General features: G+C 44.4%; 1 pseudogene; it reads right to left on the bottom strand.

Moving 5' to 3' along the window:
• LOC137322916 (putative nuclease HARBI1 pseudogene) overlaps positions 1-22,553 on the bottom strand; it is a 201,874-nt pseudogene that overhangs the window by 173,402 nt on the left and 5,919 nt on the right.

The following is a 22,553-nucleotide window of genomic DNA, read 5'->3' as shown; positions in this document are numbered from 1 at the left end:
CAAAAAAGCATTTAGCTTCTGACTGCAGCAAACATATGACTGGAATATCATTTATATGATGCTGGTCAAGTGCTGAAGCAGTCCGAGCCTGCATGCAGCAAGACCTGGACAACATCCAGGCTTGGGCTCATAAGTGGCAAGTAACATTCGCGCCAGACAAGTGCCAGGCAATGACCATCTCCAACAAGAGAGAGTCTAACCACCTCCCCTTGACATTCAACGGCATTACCATCGCCGAATCCCCCACCATCAACATCCTGGGGGTCACCATTGACCAGAAACTTAACTGGACCAGCCATATAAATACTGTGGCTACGAGAGCAGGTCAGAGGCTGGGTATTCTGTGGCGAGTGACTCACCTCCTGACTCCCCAAAGCCTTTCCACCATCTACAAGGCACAAGTCAGGAGTGTGATGGAATACTCTCCACTTGCCTGGATGAGTGCAGCTCCAACAACACTCAAGAAGCTCGACACCATCCAAGATAAAGCAGCCCGCTTGATTGGCACCCCATCCACCACCCTAAACATTCACTCCCTTCACCACCGGCGCACTGTGGCTGCAGTGTGTACCATCCACAGGATGCACTGCAGCAACTCGCCAAGGCTTCTTCGACAGCACCTCCCAAACCCGCGACCTCTACCACCTAGAAGGACAAGGGCAGCAGGCGCATGGGAACAACACCACCTGCACGTTCCCCTCCAAGTCACACACCATCCCGACTTGGAAATATATCGCCGTTCCTTCATTGTCGCTGGGTCAAAATCCTGGAACTCCCTTCCTAACAGCACTGTGGGAGAACCGTCACCACACGGACTGCAGCGGTTCAAGAAGGCGGCTCACCACCACCTTCTCGAGGGCAATTAGGGATGGGCAATAAATGCCGGCCTTGCCAGCGACGCCCACATCCCGTGAACGAATAAAAAAAAAAAAAAATCCAAATACACTAATAATGTTATTTTTGCAGAAGATCACAAATATTGTGCAGTGAAATTACAACTTGAACTAAAGCTCCAAGTATTGCAAATATAATGTGCCCTATAAAATACAGAAATACTTACTACTGACGTTAATTAAATGATATATCAACACCAGTCTATGCTGGTGATTATCCTCTACATGAGCAGTAGTCCTAATCCCATGTGCTTGTATGTCTTTATCCCCCTTTCCTTCAAAGCAACCTAACCTATTCTTAAATGTTGACATGGTTTCTGCTTCAATCACTAACCCTGGTGGTGAATTCCATAGCCTCACAAATCTCTGCGTGAAAATGTTGACAAACTGGTTTGTCCAAAACTAGAGGTCACAAATATAAAACAGTCGCTAATGAATCCAATAGGGAATTCAGGGGAAACTTCCTTACCCAAAGAGTGGTAAGAATGTGGAACATGCTACCACAAGGAGTAGTTGAGGCAAATAGCATAGATGCATTTAAGGGGAAGCTAGATAAGCACATAAGGGTGAAAAGAATAGAAGGGTATCCTGATAGGGTTAGATGAAGTAGGGAGGGAGGAGGCTCGTGTGGAGCATAAACGTCAGCATAGACCAGTTGGGATGAATGGCCTGTTTCTGTGCTGTAGTTTCGATGTAACTCCATGTTAACTGCAATGTCCCTACCATTGCCCTAAGTCACAAGAGCCGAGACACTCTTGCTATGCATTGCCCCCTAAAGCTCTCAGTCATTTGTATGTGAGCTACGTCAAAGATTTGCAAGTGATTGTGTCATTGAGGGATCACAGCCGAATTCAGTTCCATCCTCACCGTGTCACCCAGAACCACACACTTTCCAACAGGGGTCAGATGGTGATCAGCAGTGGGAATTCTAGCACATTTACTAATTTTTTTTCCCCTCACTGGCACTGAGATCAATTGTAGTCCACATAACCTACCAACACCCAAACTGAGATCACCTAACTCAGCACAGACACAGGACAGAACCTTCTTGGTTTATGTGGCTTAGTACAGCACTGTACAATGCAGTCACCACACTGAGCCATCGGTGCAGCTTTTCATAAAGACTGTGCCCCAACATGGAGTGTAATGGATTAAGTGTGGGCAGCTACCCTGGTGGTACAGACCTGCAGTTTGGAGTGTTGTTCCAGTAGCTGATCATACTCCTTGGTCAGCCCTTCCACCTACTTCTTGATGGTCACCACCTCACTCTCTGAGTTCTGGAGGGATTTCTTCACTGTCTCAATCATTAAAGGAATATCTTAATTTTCTGATTGGACAAAAAAAATCTCGCAGATATAGTCTTCTGATTGGAAATCAGATTCAGAAAAAACTTTTCACAGAACAGTTGCCAACACATTGGCACTGTCAAAATGGTAACCCCTGTAGTAAAGTGGACCAACTGGAAGTGTTTAGGCTTCTATCATGGGGGCGACAGAGGGGTTCCGGTTGGAACATTCTGGATAGTAAATGTAATGAATATTGTTTAAAACGGGGTGTATAATTGCACAGAATAAGCAACATTTTATTATTCTAATGTTATTGGAATTTGACTTAAAATTAGTATTTACCTGAAAGAAAATCACAAGAAGCCGCAAGTTCTCTCAAACTCCATTGGTTTTCATTTTAAAATTCAGTACCCTTCTCCACTTGCTGTTTCCATTCCCCAGCTTGAAATGGGATCATATTAAACATCACGGGCTCGATTTTCGGATGGCCGAGCGGGTGCATTCGTGGCGGGGGGGCTGAGAAAATTCGGGATTCCCGGAGCAGGTCTGGAGCCTGGCTCCAACCCGCCCACTTCCGGGTTCCCCAATGACGCGCTTAGATGCATGCGCAGCCCCCGCATGCAAGACTCCCACCGGCAATTAAAGCCAACGGGATCCCAATTAAAGCAATTACTTTGATACTTCAGGTCGTTAGGAGACCTGATTTGGAGGATATTTTAGGAGGGGTGGGATTTTCATCCAAACTGAGCGTGTTTCCCGTACTGGGGGAAACACTCCCATACGAAATGGACGTGTTGCAGCCATCAGCAGCCTGTGGCAGCTGCAAAGGTCCGTTTGACCGGTGCGGTGGGGGGGGGTGGAGGGAGACCCTCACTCATTGCAGGAGGCCACTCTGTCACTTTAGACAAAGTTTGGCCTGCACCACCCTCCTCCTAAAACAAAAAAATCACCAACTTGCAACCTCAACCCCGGTGTGCAGACACATTTACCTACCTTGCAGACCCCCTCAAACGTACATCTTCCGGACGGGGGCCACCGTAGCTGCAGTCATGACCTCCTTGGAGGACGAACAGCATCACCAGCCTCGCCGGCCACGCCATCCACCTCTGACACATGGAGCTCCACAACACAGTGCTGTGACACATCCACCTGCATAGCAGGAGGGAGGGCAACCGCAGAGAGAGATGCATCGCAGAAGGCACTACCCTCGCCAAAGGGTCTACAGGCCGAGGCTCAGCTTCCTGGACCTCTCTGAGGAGCAGTGCACACAGAGGCTCAGAGTCACTCAACATGTAGTCATGGACATCTGCAGCCTCCTTCATGCCGAGTTGCTCCCGGCTGGCCCGAGCATCATCATCTTACCTGTCGCTGTCAAAGTAACCACTGCCCTCAACAACTTCTCCTCCGCATCCTTCCAGGGTGCCACCGGAGACATCGCCAGCGTCTCTCAGTCATCTGCAAAAAAGAGCCCTGCAAATACACCTACACCCACTCTGCAGTGACACAATGGGTGGCATCAGATGTGGGTCTTCATGGTGATCCTCAAGAAAGGGAATTATTGCACAAACTAGACAAGATTTGCAAAGACGTGGCAGTAGTGGTGATAACAAATTTTGATGATTTTTTGCAAAACAAACAAAAGTAAATCAAAAACATGACATTTTGTCTTACACCATTGTGCATTCCCTTTGTGCTCACAAAACCTTCGCCTTATGTTTACGGGAACCCCTACGTGGTGCTACCCCTGTGGCTTCAGCAGAGGTAGTGGCAGGTTGATCTTGTCCATGCCCTGACCGATGAGATGCTTTGCACGGACGCCCTCTGGTCTTCGGTGCCCGTGAGGGCCCCTCCAAAGACTACTCCACCTGCACCTGTGCAGGGGCAGACTCGGCCACCTGAAGACAGGGCAACATTGTGGGTACTGGTTGAGAGGGGGGCAACGGGTGAGACGTGGGAGCGCTTTGAGTGGCGTCCCACTTCCATGTCCCCTTCATCATCCCTCTCCTGGCCCAGGCCCACATCACTCCTTCCACCCTGCTGGACGACAGTTTGGAGGACTTGTGTGAAGCCTTGGAAGGCCAGTTGTAAGGTATCTGTCAGCCTGCTTAAGGCGGCAGAAAGTTGCTCACCCTGAATCCGAACGGCCATTGTCAGGGCCTGAATGGACTCATTGTTGAGCCGTGCTTGAAGCTCGATGGAGGCTAGCCTTTCCTCCATCGCAGACATTCCCGCACCTACCCGCGACACTATCTCAGAGATGCCTTCACGTCCCTGTGACAGTATTCCACTCATGCAGGAGTTGGACTCCTCCATCCTCCACGCGATTGTGGAGAGTACGCGTGGCAACTGTTCCAGTACCTCGGCAATGTGCTGCTGGCCCTCGATGGCTCTCCTTTTCATGGCTGGCCCCCAGGGTTCAGCATCTGGGTCCAGCTGAGCAGAGCCTGGAGAAGAGTGCTCCCACCAACGCGGACTCTCCACGGCTGCCCCTGCCACCAGGGTCTGCTCATGCTCACATGTGCGTGGTGACTCACCATGTGCAAGCCCAACTAAGTGAGGACAGGGACCCACCGAGGTGTGTGATTCTGTGCTGGTGGATGGCTGGCTCAGATGTGATGAAGCACCCAGAGGCCGGCAGGTCCTCTGAGGAATCGCCCTCCGCAGTCATGGCACTCGCAGATGGCCCTGCAAGAGAACAGAAAGCAATATTAAGCATGTAGACAGATGTTGAGGTGCTGCAGATGCCAAGATCATTCACTATCATGAGTGATGAGTGTTAGATTTCTGTCACCAGCCGCTTGTGCACTCCCAGTCTCGGCGTCCGCCACGGACAGGCACTTCAGCGTCCAGCTTATTTCGAGTGCCTGCTGCTCCGTGTCTGTTAAGACCACCTGGTGCAGCGGGCCCACTCAGGTCCTTGCCCTCCCCCGGGCATTGTGGCATCTCTTCTCCTATCAAGGCAAAACACAGAGAGGCGTGATTGAGTGATGGTTGCATGGTGACCCGCTGCATGCATTGGTGTGGGTGGGGGTGAGCGTGAGGGAGATGCATGGAAGGGTGCGTGTGAGACATAGCCATGAGATTGTTTGAGGATTGGGTTGCATGGTAGTGTTCGAATGGGAACTGGGGCAGTGAGTAAGTGCAGGCAAGGTGAGGATGATGGTTGAGTGGATGTGAGGAGTGATGAGAGAGCATTGTGGTGGCAGTGCAGAAGGAGTTGTGTGGTGGTGGAGGTGATGTGGAAGAAGGAGTGTCGGAGAATGCGTAGATATACTCACTTTGGCTCACCTAGTTAGATCATTAAAGCGCTTCCTGCACTCGACCCAGGTTCGGCACACATTGCCGCTGCTGCTGACCTCCTCGGCCACTCCAGCCAGGCCTTCTTGGTGGCAGAGGGAGGCCACCTCCTCCCATCAGATGGGAACAGAATTACCCTCCTCCTCCTCACCCCATTGAGCAGCACCTGGAGTGAAGAATCAGAGAACCTTGGAGCAGCGTTGCCTCTGGCCTGCTCCATGCTCCAAAATTGGTTCTTTGCTGCAGGAGGAGCATTGGAGGACTGCCCCTTTAAATAGGGCTCCTCCTGCTAACAGCCTATGATGCGGGTGCGCAGGTCTGGAACGGGAAACCCGGAAGCACGCGTAAGTACCTTCAATTAGGCTGCGATCGCGTGCAGAGCACCCCAAATTCACTGGGCGCGTTACGCACGTGCCCAGTCGACCCCCCTGCCAACCCGCCTCCCTCCTAATATCAGGCCCCACAACTATGATCTAGATCCAAACTATCCATGAGCAACACCATGGTAGATCAGCTGGTAAAGAAAATAATTACTTTAACAAATCTATAACTTTAAACAATGAATAGGTGCAAATACCTCAATATTTGTTATTTTCTTAATTCATTAGGTTATACAGTCATGATGGGCCAGTTAATCAGGACTCATCTATGATCAATTACATTGTAGAACTATGACTTCATATTTAAAACCTGTGAGGAACTGTGTATTTTGTAGGTGTATTGCTCAGTAAAACTTCAAAAACAGATTTTAAATTAATTCAGGAACACCACATAGCAGACACCCATAACGTATTAATTATTTCACATGTGTAAATGTTGAAATACAGCATTAACCACTGGCTGCTGAACCAGGACTGCTAGTGCAGGCACTGGTTAAAGGAAATGTGGGACTTATCTAATGATACACAAATACAATTTCCCCAAGTGTCTTGGGACCATATTGGTAATTTTAGCAAAAAGGTAGACTGATTAAAACATGTGTAATGTCAATAGAAAGCACTAATGAATTATTTGTCTGTGATTAGCACCGATCTCAGGATTTCTACTCCTCCAACAATTGTTTAATTAAAAGTAAAAAGTGATAAAGATAGCCATTTCTTTTCTTGCTAAGATTTGGTTACGGTCATTAATAAGGAACTCATGCAGCCTTCCTCAGCTGCAGAGTCAAATCTGTGGTTAGTGAGCATAATGAAAGGCAAAAAATTGAAGTATCAGCACACCAATGATAGAAATGAACAGTACAGAGCCAATCTACTTTGGCTGGGAATTTATTCGGAGATGCTCCCGCTCCGCTGCCATAACAGGGTTTCCGGCAAAGTTATAGTGGAAGAGTGGGAGCAGCTCTGAGGAAATTTCCAGCCCTTGACTCCTTTCATCAATTCTCATCCAGGCTCCACAAACTGCGTGGATAATGATTAAACTATCTATTATCAGCTCAGAACTTTTTTTTAATTAAAATTTGTCTTGTATCATAACAGGAAGGTCAAGAGCAAATGTATTCTTTAAACGGTAATTTTCCACCTTATTAAGACAAGATAAGCTATCGGTCTTCTATATATAAACAAAAATGATTAGGACAAATGATATGTGAACGGAAAAATTGCTAAAAATTACAGGCAATTTTGAAATGTGAGGTTTGTGCATTTCATTAGCAGTAATAAAAATACAGCAGCCAATAATGAGTCATCATTAATGTAGCTGTAATGTATATGCGTCAGCCCCAGTCAGTTTCTCCCCTTACCAATATTTCAATTTTAACCAGCAGTGGTTTTGAAATGCTGATGTTCCATCTCTCTCCGTCCACCTAGCAATAAGGTTGTTTCCAGTTGATACAGTACCAGCTGCTCACATAGTTAGCAAGCATTCAGCACCACGTGGTCAATGGAACTTTAATTCAAACTCTAATTTTAAATAGAGCTAGTGATTAGAACAGAGCACCTGCTGATTATAAGGCCAAGTGTTTATCGTACGACTACAAACTGGCAGAGAATTAAAGAAGGCCCCCCCCAAATCTCAAATATCATCACATAGCAATAGCTTACTGTATTTCAAACCATTCTTCAGCAGAAAAGTCAGGACTGTACTTGCAGGTCCAAGCATTAACAAGGCCTTGTCGGTAAATTGCGATTATCTCAATTTTTGTTGAGCCATTTACCACATATTTGTGCACCTGCATTAATGATGCTGAATTATGATTGGCTGCTAGTTTTTATTACCACTAATGAAAATTTGCAAATTCTTCATTCTAAAGCTGCTCATTCCTATGCTTTCATTAGCAGGTAATAAATTATGATGAAAATCAGGCACTTAGTTCAGTTTTTCACAAAAGAGGAAAATATGGCACACAAGATCTACTAAAATTAATTTGTGAGACTTCTCCCCTTGTTATAACTGTCTCCAGTTGCACTGTATTGCTGTATCACATTACAAATACATATAAAAAGGTAGCTCAGTCTGAAATTATAATGGTTTCATTTGAATTTGAATATATTCATGCTCATCTATTTGTTCCATATCCTACTGTAACCTTTTAAAATGTCTTGTCACTTTATTATTAGTGATAACAAAAGTGTTGACAGACAATTTGGGTTAATGCCTCTTTAAAAAGGGTTTTGTGTATTAACATATTTGCACTCTCAGTAGTATTTCTTCCTCTTCTTGATCATTAATCTCTCTGAAACAGCCCACTGCAGCAGTTTCTGTATCAGTAATTCAGTGCAGGACACTGGAACACAGTAACACTATCACACAAAACATTATATTGAATCTATATGCCTAGGGCCGTGGAGCAGTAAGCTTCAAAGAAAGTGAAAAGAAGCACAAATGGCCAAATAAATTATGTAATAATGGTAATACACAAGATTAAAAGCAAGAAAAAGGAATAAGGCAGAAGGGCAAGGGAAATTATGTTTTTTTCTACCTCTTGGTTCATGAATGCAGTCCATAGTACAAATGGCATTTGGGAAATTCCAGTGATGTGGTTCTGGGTCTCACAATAAACCAAATATGAGAAACAGAAATGGAGAAATGTGAAACACTGAAATGTCATGATACAACAGTCAAGAATAGTCTTTAAAGGCTGAAGTTAATCAGATTGTTTGGACAACATGGGAAGCTAATCCTCTACAAAGGCCATCCTATACCTGTCAAGACATAGAAGTCAGGCAGATGCTGAGGCCAATTTTCAGGTACTGGTGTAAATCTGTTCTAATGCTTAAGAACTGGTGCAAATCTCACCAGAATGGTAAATTTCTAATAGCATTCACATTTTATGGGTTGGTGTATTTGCATAATTACTCACAGCCCCTGGTCCCGATTTGGACAGATGCAGGGTGCACACTAATGGTGGGTGCAAAAAATTGTGTGCAGGTAAAGGGTTGCAGACAATTAAAGAGAAGTGGCAGAATCAGGGACAAAAATTCTTAGTTTTTGAGAGGCTCAAAAGGCATTTCAACCTATTGGCAGCCTTTGTAAAGGCTGAAGGGCGAGACAGCTAACGTGACGGGCTTCCTTTCTCTTCATTTTTGCCCTAGATGCAAACATGAGTCTGCAGGCTAGTGGGGGAGCACCTAAACCCGTGTTTGATGGTTACTGAAGTGCAGGTGGTGCTGCATGAGGATTGTCTTCTCAGCTACTCCATGGCACCATCCCCATAAGACCGCATTGCAGCATGCCTGGAAAGAGGTGACGGTGGATTTGAAACGGCAGCTGATAGGTACTGTCACTGGATGTGCTAGCCCTTGGTTGCAAGGTAGCAGCTGTCTTAGCAGCAGATGGCACAGCTCTGCATCTGGTTCTCTGCTGACCTGGAAAAATAAATCCCGTCTTTGGCGGTACATGTGACAATTCCTGCAGGTATGACTAGTGGCAACTCAGCAGGTATGCCAATCAGGCTTTCTGATTGATCGCCCTGTAGTACCATTCAAATCATGACATAAGGTGATTGGAATGCTTCTGTAAAACCCAACATTATGGTTAGTGCAGCATTCACATAAATTAGTGGTGCCATTAGGTCTAATGTCCCAGCATTGTTGGGAATAAGTACCCCTGCATCCTGTAATCGTCTGCCGAAGTGAGTTGTGGTCAATTCTGTCTACAATAATAACAACAACTTGCATTTATATAGTGCCTTTAACAGAGAAAAATGTCCCAAGGCGCTTTACAGAGGTGTAATCAGACAAAAGTGGACGACGAGCCAAAGGAGGAGATATTAGGAGTGACAGCCAAAAGTTTGGTCAAAGAGGTGGGTTTTAAGGAGAGCAGTAAAAGAGAGGGAGGTGGAATTTTAGAGCATGGGCCCAAATGGCTAGAGGCATGGCTACTAATGGTGGGGAGAAGGTAGGGGGATGCACAAAAAAACAGAGTTAGAGGAAGAGAGTTCCAGGGGGTGGTACGGGGCTGGAGGTTTACATAGATAGCGAGGGACAAGACCATGAAGGGATTTAAGCATAGAATGAAAATTTTAAATTTGAGGAATTGGGGAATCAGGTGCCAATCAAGGTGTGTGGATACCTCTCATACAGCTTGACATATCTCTTTGGTAGTCCTCCACTTCCAAATATGTCAGAAGGATTCCCATTGGAATAACCATTGGTGCCAGTAATGGTGCTGTTGGCAAAAAAAAATTCAATTGGCACAAGGGCTCAAGTGCCAGCAGGATAAAAAAAAATGAAGAATTAATGCAGGAGCAGCCTTAAAATTGATGACTGTATACAGCTCAACATCTAGCAACTCTGGACATCTATGTGAGCAAGAATTACGTCAGGCACTGACCTGATACAATTACTGAAAATAGTACAGAAGGCCTATTTGCACCACTTCCATGTCATTATAATATTCTGGAGCTTCTGTCATCTTACAGCAGATAGTTTCTGAACCCAACCCAGGGCTATCAGAAAAGCACATCTGCGTCACGAATCTCCAAACCCTTTTTCCATACTGTTACACCCTCTGAATTGGTGCACACAGGACAGCAACAATTTGAAAATTGCCCCTAGTAGAAAATGCTGACTATAGCCCTGCTTTGTTATCCAAATCTTATTGAAGACTAAATTTCACACACAAAAAAAATGTTGTTACTCAGAGAAGTGTCATATGGCCTTATTTCTAGTGTCAGCATTTGAGTTGATTCCAAATATTTTTCCTGATCTTTCTGCACTGTTCAACTTAATTCCATCCAAAAAACATATGACAGGAAGAAGCTGCTAACAATGATTCCCCACCCTCATCAATTCAAAATCTGGACTGGTATACATATATAAAATGTATAGTATTGAGCAGTAAAACATAATGCCAAGGACCCTGAGGATCAATACTTAGTATAATTGCATTCTTCACAACCAGCATTAAAGTACCCAAGGGGAAATAATGTTCTTCAGACAAAGTTAAATGCTCTCAGTTCTCATGTAACATCCACTGAGTCTAATATAATTGAGAACAGAAAGAGCAAAGGATCAAGTAGTCAGTCAGATCATTTGCTAGAAAAATATGCTATCAGTTCCAACAGTGTAAATAGTTAGCAAAATAGAAATATATGGCTTTATAGATTTCCAGAAGGTATGGAGTGCAGTCACATTTTTAATATCCAAATAACGTGTACCTACTGTTTTCTACCATTATGTTTCCCCTTATGTTCTCTTAAAGCCTAATCTGGTGCTTCGCTTAGGTGCTACTTCAATGGCAGGAATACATGAGGCTGCTGCATGTCAATAGCCTGCTCTTGAAGTCGCAGTAACCGTCGCCTCATAGCAGCCGAGTCTTAAGACGGAGCTGCTGCAAGGTGTGGCATTTCCACTACTGCGTGAGCAGGCTGGGCCTGTGTGCTTTCTCTCACCTGTGCAGGCATTAGAAGGGATAGCAGGAAGGTCCACATGTATTGCCATCATCCGTGCCCTTTAATGGGCATTACTTGACCATGGCCATTGATTGGCTGACAAAAGGCTTAGTGCAACCAATAAAAACAGTGAAGCCCTCTTTCCTGATTCTTTGTAACGAATCCCCAATTCTGTCGAGGCTAGAAGAGTTAGCCTATTTCACTTGAACCTCAGGCCTCTTTGGCTGCAGTCCAAGCATCTGTGGAAGAAATGATGGAATTTAAAGAAGACTCCTGTCTCGCTTCATCACAGGAAGGTAGAGAACATGGCTATTCTAGGCCATTTAGTTGTGGTTATTCTAGGCCATTTATTTGTAGTTATTCTCAGGAGGTGGCAATGATGGCAAAGCCAAATTTATTACCCTAAGCTTCGTAGCAATTGTTTTTATAACTGAGTTGCTTGCTAGGCCACTTCAGAAGAGATATTCAGAGTCAACCACATAGTGTGGAATTGAAGTCATGTTAGACTAGACTGGAGAAGGATGGAAAGTTTCCTTCCCTGAAGGATATTAGTGAACCAGATGGTTTTTATACAGCAATCCAGCAGCTTCCTGGTCATTTTTTCCTGGTGCTAGCCAACAAATGACCAAATTTATTAAACTGAATTTTAAAACTTGCCATGGTGGGACCTGAATTCACAACACTTGCATACTAGTCTAGCACACTAACCACTACACTATCATTTTCATATACTTCCTACAGGTCAATTATATTGTTAGCATTGATGAGACCATGCATGGGAACACAGGAAGTGAAGAAAGAGAATAAGGGGCAGGAAGCGAACAATCCACAGTACTTACAAAGTTTTAAAGTTGCCTTTTATTCTTTCATTTATTGCGTTGTTTTTGGCTATTCTGAAATATTACACACTTTTAGTTTTCAAATTTTATTATTCATGCTTTCAGAAATATACTATGAGGTCAACAAGCTTCTTAACGGTTCACGTTATCTGAATGTAATAGCAGATAAAGGTTGCAAAAACAACTCGTTGACTTTGTACATTTGTGTTTAATGTTCATCCTTTTTTTGCCTCCATATTGCAGTATTTCTGCACTTTTTACACCATTTAATAGTAGAGGAATCCTCTTGAATTTTGATGTGGAGATGCCGGTGATGGACTGGGGTGGACAAATGTAAGGAATCTTACAACACCAGGTTATAGTCCAACAGTTTTATTTGAAAATCACAAGCTTTCGGAGATTATCCCCTTCGTCAGGTGAGTGAAAGGTTCTAAAAACGCATAGCATATATTAGGCCGGGAGACGATCACAGCAATCAAAGGTGTCGTTGGTGTTCAGACAGGTTAGCCACGGAAAACATTACATCCCAGTATACTGAATACACAATGGGTCAGATTACAAAGACAGAGAGAGAAAGAGACCTGAAAGGCAAAGAGAGAGAGAGAATGTCCAGTTGTATTAAAAAGATAACTTTTTTTTCCGCTGGTGGGGTTACATGTACCGTGACATGAACCCAAGATCCCAGTTGAGGCCGCCCTCATGGGTGCGGAACTTGGCTATCAATTTCTGCTCGACGATTTTGCGTTGTCGTGTGTCTCGAAGGCCGCCTTGGAGAACGCTTACCCGAAGATCGGTGGCTGAATGTCCTTGACTGCTGAAGTGTTCCCCGACTCGGAGGGAACCCTCCTGTCTGGCGATTGTTGCGCAGTGTCTGCATGGTCTCGCCAATGTACCATGCTCCGGGGCATCCTTTCCTGCAACGTATGAGGTAGACAAAGTTGGCCGAGTCACAGGAGTATGAACCATGTACCTGGTGGGTTGTGTCCTCTCGTGTGATGGTGGTATCTGTGTCGATGATCTGGCATGTCTTGCAGAGGTTGCAGTGGCAGGGTTGTGTGGTGTCGTGGACGCTGTTCTCCTGAAAGCTGGGTAATTTGCTGCGAACGATGGTCTGTTTGAGGTTGGGTGGCTGTTTGAAGGCGAGTAGTGGAGGCGTGGGGATGGCCTTAGCGAGGTGTTCATCGTCATCGATGACATGTTGAAGGCTGCAGAGAACATGGCGTAGTTTCTCCGCTCCGGGGAAGTACTGGATGACGAAGGGTACTCTGTTGGTTGCGTCCCGTGTTTTTCTTCTGAGGAGGTCTATGCGATTTTTTGCTGTGGCCCGTCGGAACTGTCGATCGACGAGTCGAGCGTCATATCCCGTTCTTACGAGGGCGTCTTTCAGCGTCTGTAGGTGTCCATCGCGTTCCTCCTCACCTGAGCAGATGCTGTGTATTCGCAGGGCCTGTCCATAGGGGATGGCCTCTTTGACGTGGTTAGGGTGGAAGCTGGAAAAGTGGAGCATCGTGAGGTTGAGCACCAGCTCAACAAACTGATCAAGACCTTCAATCCAGACCTTCAAAGCATCCTGCGCGCTCTCATCCCACGTACTCCCCGCGTGGGAGACTTCTACTGCCTCCCAAAGATACACAAAGCCAACACACCCAGACGTCCTATCGTATCAGGCAACGGAACCCTGTGTGAGAACCTCTCTGAATACGTCGAGGGTATCCTGAAACCCATCGTACAGGGAACCCCCAGCTTCTGTCGCGACACTACAGACTGCCTACAAAAACTCAGCACCCACGGACCAGTTGGACCAGGAACACTTCTCACCACGATGGACGTCCCGGCACTCTACACCAGTATCCCCCACGATGACGGCATCGCTGCAACAGCCTCAGTACTCAATACCAACAACAGCCAATCTCCAGACGCCATCCTACAACTCATCCGCTTCATCCTGGATCACAATGTCTTCACCTTCGATTACCAGTTCTTTACCCAAACACACGGAACAGCCATGGGGACCAAATTCGCACCCCAATACATCAACATTTTCATGCACAAGTTCGAGCAGGACTTCTTCACTGCACAGGACCTCCAACCAACGCTATACACCAGATACATCGACGACATTTTCTTTCTATGGACCCACGGCGAAGAATCACTGAAGAGACTACACGATAACATCAACAAGTTCCATCCCACCATCAAACTCACCATGGACTACTCCTCAGAATCGGTTTCTTTCTTGGACACATGAATCTTCATCAAAGACGGGCACCTCAGCACCTCACTCTACCGCAAGCCCACGGACAACCTCACAATGCTCCACTTTTCCAGTTTCCACCCTGACCACGTCAAAGAGGCCATCCCCTATAGACAGGCCCTGCGAATACACAGGATCTGCTCAGATGAGGAGGAACGCGATGGACACCTACAGACGCTGAAAGACGCCCTCGTAAGAACGGGATATGACGCTCGACTCGTCGATCGACAATTCCGACGAGCCACAGCGAAAAATCGCATAGACCTCCTCAGAAGACAAACACGGGACGCAACCAACAGAGTACCCTGTAATCACCAGGTATTGTTCTGTGATTTATAAATGCGAGAGGTTCGAGGATTTCATTTCCACAGCATTCACCTGAGGAAGGAGGAAGCCTCCGAAAGCTTGTGAATTTCAAATAAAATTGCTGGACTATAACTTGGTGTTGTAAAATTGTTTACAATTGTCAACCCCAGTCCATCACCGGCATCTCCACATCACTCTATTTTATAACAGAGGTTGCAAGCTTAGGGTGTATAGCTAGAGAAGATTTGGTAGATAGGGTGGAGAAAAACCATGGAAGTATTTGAAAGCAAGGACAAGGATCTTGAAGCTGATTTGCCGAGCTGTGAGAACTAATTAGGCAACTGTGTGATGCAATTTTTTTAATATTCTGCTCAAATGAATTTTCAAAGGAGAAATGTTTCAGTGAATAAAATGTTAATGCATTACAAAGAATGTTGGTGCTCAAATTAGATACTTGTTACTATATTAAATCAATTCTGTTCGACATTTGATTATTCAACCTGCTTTTTTTAAATTGAGGATTCTTAATTACCCTAATGCAATTTTGTTGCTTTTTGCAACTTTTGCTTATTCATTTCCACATCAATTATTTTACATTAACTTTCTGTTCTTTAGATTTGTTCTCAATGTCAGCCAAGACATTTTAGAATAACTTAACCACAACAGGAGATACAATTGAGATTAGTGCATGCAATTTTCAATTGAAGATAAATCACTTGAGATGCATTACGGTCATAACCTACAGCATTGTATTGATCTGAGAGGTAGGGCAAATTAGTGACATTTACTCTAATGTAGGAAGGAAAAAATACCAAAGTAAAAGGAATTAAATAAAGTGTATATTAGTTAATAAATGGAAATCATTTTAGTACTAAAAAACAAATCTTTGCAACAATTTCCAGATGTTGAACACACAATTATCATGAACAGCAACCTTACATACAAATAATGAAAAGCAGGGTGAGAAAAGGCCAATCCAGTCAACGGTACAAATTCACCTACCCTCAAACAATGCTATCTCTTGGGAGAAGCAAATGAAGAGAGATACAAACATGTGGCCAATTCAGGATAAGCCACTAGCTGTTTCTCCCCTCCATCACCCAGGGCACTGAAGCTAATTTTAATGCCCATATTGTTGTCCCACCCAAGACCAACTAACTTACTACAGACTCAGGATCAAGGCTGGGATCTTTCTGATCTGTATGGCTCAACTGCTTACTGTCTTAACCAGCTAAGTCCTCAGGGGCATCCAGTAAGTCAATTTGTTGTAAAGTGCATTTAGCAACGAAGTGTAGGTTGTTACAAAATTTTTGCAGATTTAAATTAAACTTAAATGCAGTCAGTGAAAATTTTGGTCTTTCTGGCCCGGAAATTCTGTAGGGGCCCTACCGATTTCTCACCATTACTCCATTTCACCTGGGAGTTCCACCCATCTCTTGCCGGAGTGACAGTGGGAGACCAGGAGAACCCCACCAGAATTTCAGGGTCCCAGGAATCACCTTTCTATAGATATAATTGAAGGTTTTCCAGTCAATAAGTGATCTATGTGTTGTAACGAAGAAAAATCAATGGATATTGGATATTCCTGGAATCTGAGTGATTTGAAGGATTTATATATGTTAGACAAGAAATCAGTTGCAATAACCCTTGCAGCAAGGGGAAATATCTAAAATTTGACTCTAGTGAAGTTCTTCACTATACAATAACCTAAACTGTGACAGGGCAGGATTTCCAACTGAATAAATGTGCCGGTACTTAGTTTTCTGAAGTCAGCTTGATTTAAAGAATAGAATTTAAAGAATCTCAGGATAGAAAAACAAACAAGCTCTCCCGCCAGCTCCTACAGACTGCATGCACATATGGCAGAAAAGAGGCAGGGTCAGACTACCTATGCAGCAGCACAAGAGGTGCAGCCAGCAGTATAACCATCTCAAGACTTAGCTGCCACGAGACAAGGGCCACTTCAGTTCCAGGAGGCTCATACTGAGACCCAGCATCCAGCCACCTATGCACTCCTGCTAATCAGGTAGTACCTAGGAGGAGCACTGAATTTGGTTTAAAAGTTCACGTATCACACACTGGCGCCAGTGGAAGCATGATAGTAAGAGGAGATAGGCGCATGCATAGTATCAGTTGTAAATAAAATTATGGTAGCCCAAAAGTTAAAATGTACATCATTGTTATTCCCTGAAAGACAGCAGAGATCGAGTGAAATGGAGTCAGAAATTAGTTGGGTCTGGAAAAAGCGATGAAAGTGGCCATCCAAGCAGCCCCGGAGCTCATCTGTCTATTAAAATGGGGCTACGGAGATCCTACATACGATTCCCCTGAATGTGGGTGTGCAGGTCACCAAATTCAGCCCATGCCAGGAAACCTGGCGTACCAGGATGTATGGGGCAGAGCGCTCAGCTGAGAGAGTATTTAAAGGACACGCTATGGTAAAGTAAGTATTTTAAGGTCATTTTTGTTGATTTTTATTTCCTTCTGGCACTTAGGAAGTCATAAGCCTTTGTGCCAGTTATTCTTAATTATTATTTTTGTGCCTCTGGCACCATTACTGGTACCAATGGATTTCCCAATGTAAATCCTCTAAGCTGACATGTTCAAAAGGAGGATCTTTGGAGGGATACCAAGCAGGTCAATGTGCCCGAAGTACTTCATGCCCTCCCGCTGGTATACACACACCCACATCCATGGACAGAGGTGATTTTATCTTGCTTTTACATGCCTAGTGCTGGTGAAGCAGAGACACGGATGCAGAACTGTACCATTTCATAGAATCATAGAATAGTTATAGCACAGGAGGCCAATCAGCCCATGCCGGCTCTTTGAAGAGCAATCCAGTTAGTTCCATTCCCCTGCTTTTTTCCCCAAAACCCTGCAAATTTTTTCCCTTCAAGTATTTATCCAATTCCTTTTTGAAAGCCACGACTGAATCTGCTTCCACCACCCTTTCAGGCAGCGCATTCCACATCATAATTACTCACTGCGTAAAAAAGTTTTTCCTCATGTCGCCTTTGGTCTTTTTGCCATTCACCTTAAATCTGTGTGCTCTGGTTTACGACCCTTCCGCCAATGTGAACAGTTTCTCTTTATTTACTTTATCTAAACCCTTCATGATTTTGAACATTTCTATAAAATCTCTTCTTAACCTTCTCTGCTCTAAGGAGAACAACCCCAGCCTCTCCACCAAGATCTCCTGCAGCAGCTGTGCAGCATGCAGGGACATTAACAGTCAGCATGGAATGAAACTTGGCTAAACCTCCTTGCAAGCATGCTGCAGTGCTGAGCTATGGGAATGGTAGTGAAGTGGCAGAGAGCACAATCCTCCTCGTAAGCACCACATGCAGCATCACCTTGACTTCAGCAGCTATTAAACAGGGGTCCAGTGCTAAGCTTCTCTATCACTTGTCTATAGGCCCATGCCTGCATTTTGGGTTCCCTTTCCTTTCATTAGTCCTCTGCCCTTTCAAGTCTTGGTAAAGGCTGCTAATGGGTTGTGCGGCTTTCCAAAGACTATCAGAATGTTTGTCCCTCTAGAGTCCCCTTTAACTGGCTCAATCCCATTATTTTTGACTTACACTCAATTCCTCCTCTACCCCCACCAGACTAATCTGAGTGTGCACCTGGTGCTGTGAATAATTATGCAAATGAGCTATTCCAGAGAATTGCATTCTATTTGCACTTTCAGGTGGCATTTGCACCAGATCTTCAACATTTAAAAGTGACTTAGACCCGAAGAGGAAAATCAGTCCCATTGTTTTGGCAAAGTTTGTGAGTGGCATGAATGTGCGCCTTAAGAGTCAAGAAGAATCTGCAGATGATGACATAGGTAAAGGTGAAGATGTAGATAGGATTGCTCATGCAGGAAAAAGTATGCTGCATCATATAGTCATAAATGTCTCTTATAGCCTGCTACTTTTTCTGCTGCTATTGCTTGTCTGGCTGATCCCACTACAGCATTGCTTTTCTTGTTATATATAAATGACCTGGACTTGGGTACAGAAAAAAAAAAGAGTACTTGCATTTATATAGCACCTTTCACAACCTCAGGACGTCCCAAACCGCTTTACAGGCAATGAAGTAATTTTTTGTAGTGTAGTCACTGTTGTAATGTAGGAAACACGGCAGCCAATTTGCACACAGCAAGCTCCCACAAACTGCAATGTGATGTGTTTTTTAGTGGTGTTGGTTGAGGAATAAATGTTGGCCAGAACACCAGGGAGAATTCCCCTGCCCTTCTTTGAAATAGTGCCATGGGACCTTTTACGTCCACCTGAAGCGGGGCCTCGGTTTTAACGTCTCATCTGAAAGACGGCAACTCCAACAGTACAGCACTCCCTCAGTACTGCACTGGGGTATCAGCCTGGATCTTGTGCTCAAGTCCCTGGAGTAGGACTTAAACCCACAATCTTTTGACTCAGAGGCAAGAGTGCTACCCACAGAGGCAGAGGCAATGCTCCCATTTTATACGGAGTACAATTTTGAAGTTTGCGGACGATACAAAACTTGGCAACGTAGCAGATGTGAGGAAGATAGTAGCAGAATTGAGGAGGATATGGACAGACTGGTGAAATGGGCAGACACGTGGCAGATGCAATTTAATGCAGATAAGTGTGAAGTGATACACTTTGGGAGGAACAATGGGGGATGCAGTATAATCTAAAAGGTACTATTTTGAGGAGGGTGCAAGAGCAGAGGGACCTGGGGGTGCTTATTCACAGATCTTTGAACGTGGCAGGGCAAGTTGATAAGGCGGTTAAGAAAGTGTATGAGATACTTCACTTTGTAAATAGAAGTATTGAATACAAAAGCAAGCAAGTCATGCTAAACCTTTACAAATCACCGGAGTATTGTGTACAATTCTGGACACCACACTTTAGGGAGGATGTCAATGTCTTGGAGAGGGTACAGAGGAGGTTTACCAGGATGATAACAGGGATGAGGAACTTCAGTTATGTGGAGAGGTTGGAGAAGCTGGAATTGTTCTCCTTAGAGCAGAGATGGTTAAGGGGAGACCTAATAGAGGTATTTAAAATAACGAGGGGTTTTGATAGAGCAAATAGGGAGAGACTGTTTCCTCTGGCAAGTGGGTCGGTAACCCGAGGTTGTAGAACAACAACTTGCATTTTTATAGAGCCTTTAACGTAGTAAAACGTTCCGAGGTGCTTCACAAGAGCGATATCAAACAAAATTTGACACCGAGCCACACAAGGAGATATTAGGACAGGTACGATAGATTTTAAGGAGCATCTTAAAGGAGAACAGAGAGGTAGAGAGGCGGAGAGGTTTAGGAAGGGAATTCCAGAGCTTGGGGCCCAGGCAGCTGAAGGCACGGCCGCCAATGGTGGAGTGATGAAAATCCGGGATGCGCAAGAGGCCAGAATTGGAGGAGCGCAGAGATCTCAGAGGGTTGTAGGGCTGGTGGAGGTTACAGAGATAGGGAGGGGCAAGGCCCTGGAGGGATTTGAAAACAAGGATGAGTATTTTAAAATCGAGGCATTGTCGGACTGGGAGCCAATGTAGGTCAGCAAGCACACTGGTGATGGGCGTATGGGACTTGGTGCGCGTTAGGATATAAGCAGCAGAGTTTTGGATCAGCTCAAGTTTACGGAGAGTGCATGGTGGTAGGCCGGCCAGGAGAGCATTGGAATAGTCGAGTCTAGAGGTAACAAAGGCATGGATGAGGGTTTCAGCAGCAGATGAGCTGAGGAAAAAGAACTAGAAGGGAAATGAGCCTGTTCAGCCTTTCCTGATAAGGATATCCTCTCAGTTCTGGTATCATCATTGTGAATCTTTTTTGTACCCTCTCCATTGCTTCTATATCCTTTCTATAATATGGAGCCCAGTACTGTGCACAATACTCCAAGTGTGGTCTATACAAGTTTAACATAACTTCTTTGCTTTTGAATTCTATCCCTCTAGAAATCAACCCTAGTGCTTGATTTGCCTTTTTTATGGCCTTATTAACCTGCGTCGCTACTTTTAGTGATTTGTGTACCTGTACCCCTAGATCCCTTTGCTCCTCTATCCCGTTTAGACTCTTATTATCCAAGCAGTACGCGGCCTCCTTATTCTTCCTACCAAAATGCACCACCTCATACTTACGGCCTTAGAGTGCAAACAAAGTACTGAGGTTCATTTCTAGAGGAATAAAATACAAAAGCAGGGAGGTACATTAAATTTATATGAAACTTTAATTAGTCCACACTTGCAGTGCTGTGAACAGTTCTGATCTCCACACTACGAAATGGATATTGAAGCACTGGAGAAAGTGCAGAAAAGATTTGCAAGGATGTTAGTGGAATTGAGAGGATACAACTGTCAGGAAAGAATTGAGCAGGTTGGGGCTGTTTTCTCTGGAAAAGAGAAGGCTAAGAGGAGACTTGATAGGGGTCTTTAAAATTATGAACGTTTTCTATAGGGTGGTTGTGGAGAAACTGTTTCCACTTGTGGATGAGTCCAGAACAAGAGGTCATAAATATAAAATAACCACTAACAGATGAAATAAAAGATTTAGGAGAATTTCTTTACAGAGAGTGCAGAGAAAGTGGAACTAGCTGCCACTTGGAGTGGGTGAAGCAGATAGCTCTGATGCATTTAAGGAGAGGCTTGATGCATACATGAAGGAGAAGGGAATAGAAGGATATGAGGGCATGGTGGGAAGAAGCTCGTGTGGCGTATAAACACCGGCATGGACCAGTTGGGCTGAATAGCTTATTTTTGTGCTATAGATTCTATGTAATTCCATGTGTGTTGTAATTAAAATTATAACAACCAAAATCTTACTTTAAATACTGTTTTTTTTGCTGAATGTGTTGATAGATAAAGTTACCTCAGTACTCCTCCAATGATTCACCTTGGAACACAGCAATGCCAAATTATGAGCAGTTTTGTGGTTTGGACTGGTTCCCACTAGAAACTGGTCAACCACATTTCACAGATAATTCTTACAGTAGTCAGGAGATGAGACATTCACTTCGGCAATTGAATTGTATTCTAACCTACTGCATGAACACATTCCTTTTCTCATCCTCAGACTGCAGGCGTCAGGTAACGATCTTTTCGTCTTCGTTCTTTAAAATGTAAATACACATCTGTTCATCGGGACTACAATCTGGAATTATTTCATGGCGTGATATTACTTCCTAAATTTGCCACAGAAGCCTGCGCCAGTGCTGAGATTAGGCCATAGTACTACGTTTAAAAAATCTTCGTTAAAAAGGCTATTTTTACTGTAAAAACTTGACTACATGGCAGCGTGTAAGCCACGGAAATTTGTCCTAATAATAGACTCTTTTCATAGTAGGTTGAATCAGGTTTAATTAGCTTTCCGGTATTATGCATCTTAAGTAATCTCAGTATTTTACATACCATGTTTGCATGCGATAGCTAGGGTTTGTTAGACAAAGGATGTATCGAATAACCTGCTAAATAAAGCGAGTTTTGATCCAACTTCAACAACAACCAGTTTTTTGGGGGTCTTAACACCTCCCCCGCGGCCATGAAGAATGTTTCCGTACAATTAAGCATTTTTTTAAAATCAATCACGAAGAACTCATTCTATTTTTCTGTAATTCACACGCCCACTAATGAACCATCTGATGATGACTCAAATTACTGGAAGTCCACATTTCAAGGGTCTCTGCCAGGAAGAGGTTGTACCTTCCGGCGCAAGACGCCTGCTGTCATCGCAGGTCCTCCTCAGTGACCTTTTCTAATTCGAGTAAGAAAAACACCGGAGTGTACAGCGGAGCAAGCTTTCAGTTACTTGAAAAAATCGTTAAGCAGTGCTCCCCTTATCCACCTACTAAAACGACATGAACACGCCCCTTAATCCACGTC

Source organism: Heptranchias perlo, chromosome 1 (genome assembly GCF_035084215.1).
Source record: "Heptranchias perlo isolate sHepPer1 chromosome 1, sHepPer1.hap1, whole genome shotgun sequence".
NCBI lineage: Eukaryota > Metazoa > Chordata > Chondrichthyes > Hexanchiformes > Hexanchidae > Heptranchias > Heptranchias perlo.
The sequence above is the reverse complement of the archived record's forward strand: the minus strand, read 5'-3'. Positions and strand labels throughout refer to the sequence as shown.